Source organism: Grammomys surdaster, unplaced genomic scaffold (genome assembly GCF_004785775.1).
Source record: "Grammomys surdaster isolate TR1022 unplaced genomic scaffold, NIH_TR_1.0 253, whole genome shotgun sequence".
NCBI classification, from domain to species: Eukaryota; Metazoa; Chordata; class Mammalia; order Rodentia; family Muridae; genus Grammomys; species Grammomys surdaster.
In genome coordinates, this window is record NW_021604694.1 from 7645 (window position 1) to 9590 (window position 1946).

A 1946-nucleotide genomic window follows, 5' to 3' on the forward strand; every position below is an offset into this window, starting at 1 on the left:
GGAGGCCCGGCCCTTCGCTCCAGGGCGGCAAGGCTGGGACCAGCTCCCGGTGCTGTCAGCTCCAACCCCCGAACAGATGCTGACGCGAATCAACTCTTCTTTTAATGTCAAAACGCAAAAATATCCCGTTCCTTCATCCCTCCCCCAGCCGCCAGCAGCCTCCTCGAGGTCCTTTCCCTGGCACCGGAGAAAGCTCCAAAAGGGCTGCCTGCAATCAGCGTGAGAGCCTCCTCTGTGACAGGAGGGACCTCTTTTGTCGTTGCCCCAGATGGATTTCTGGGAGGCCTGGGGGGGGGCATTTGTTTCTAGGGCTTCAGCGGGGACACCTTTGCCCCCTGCTTCACGGGGTTGAGGCCCGGAAGAAGAAAATAACTGGACATTATGGAGCACCAGTTTTGTGCTGGGGCTGAGGAGGCAAGCGAGTAGTGCTCCCGCCTCTAGAGAGCTGTGAGAAGAGGGAGCCGGTCTGCCACAGTTTAAAGGCCACTGAGTACACACAGAAGTCTGATATCACACGCAGGACGGCTATGGTCTATTCTAGCCCCTTAGGAGGTGGTGAGTTGTCACGTTTAGCAAGGGCAGGGCAAGAAAGGCCTTTGCTGGAACCACCGTTGTGACTCTTGGCTGTCACTCATTTGAGTGACCTCGGGCAGGTTAATCGAATCTCAGCCCCAATTTCCCCTCTATAACAGTCCTCCCTGCCTCAGTATGGAGACGATCACTCCAAGGATAGCTGGCTGCACATCTACAGCGTGCCAGGTGCTAATTAGTGTTGGGTCTTACAGCCAGATATGGTGACCTACACCTGTAAATCCATTACTGGGGAGGCAGAGGCAGAAGCATCACAGTGAACCCAAGGCCTGCCTGGTCCACATGTAATTTCCAGGCCAGGGCTACATAGTGAGACCCTGTTTCAAAAACCCAAAAGATGTTGGCTCTTTTCCTTGTTGTCATGTACCAAAGCTTTGGGCTATCCCGGGAGGAAGAGGAAACAGCAGCTATGGCTTTGGAGAAGGGCAGGGAGCTGAGGCGCAGTGTCAGCAAAGCTCGAGGACACAGGTGTGCTGATAGTCATCTGTAGTTTGAGTCCTCAGGAAGCTGAGGCAGGAGGCCAGCCTGGGCTACATAGCAAGACCTCATCAGAAGAAACTGTTCAAGGTAGAAGTAGTTTGAAGGAACCGAAGGGGCCTGGCTCCAGTTGTACTGATTATCTGTGTGATCTCAGCCCAGAGGCCCCGCCTCTCCGAACCTCAGTTTCCGTAGGAGAGGAACAAGTGAAGGAGTCCCAGGAGTCCCGCCCACCTCACAGCTAACCCGGCTCAAACGAAGGTGTGGCCTGAAGGGGTCTGTGGTTACTCAGCACAGAGTCGGATTGTGCCTGAGGCTCTGTGACTGTGGCCAGGGACTCTACAGTCTCCAGCTAAAGTGAGAGCAGCAGTGAGGCTGAGAATGGAGCTCAGTTGGCAGAACGTTTGCCCAGCGTGCACAAAGACATGAGCTCCAGTGTCACATCAGCTAGGTGCCGGGCTAGAGAGACAGTGGTTAAGAGCACTCGCTGTTCTTGCAACAACCAGGGTTCCCAACATTCACATGGTGGCTTGCCACCGACTGTAGGCATGCATGCGATGCACGTACATACAAGCAAGTAAAACATTACACGTATCGCCTTAGTTACTGTTCTAGTGCCGTGAAGAGACACCAGGACAAGGCTTACAGAAGAAAGAATTCAACTAGGAACTTGCTTATGGCTTTCGAGGGTGAGTCCATGATCATCATGGTGGAACGCAGAAAGGCATGGTTCTGGAACAGCGGCTGAGAGCTTTACATTTTGATCCACAGTGAGAGACAAAGAGAGAAAGAGAGAGAGAGAGACAGAGAGACAGAGAGACAGAGAGAGACAGAGAGACAGAGAGAGAGAGACAGAGAGAGAGAGACAGAGAGAGACA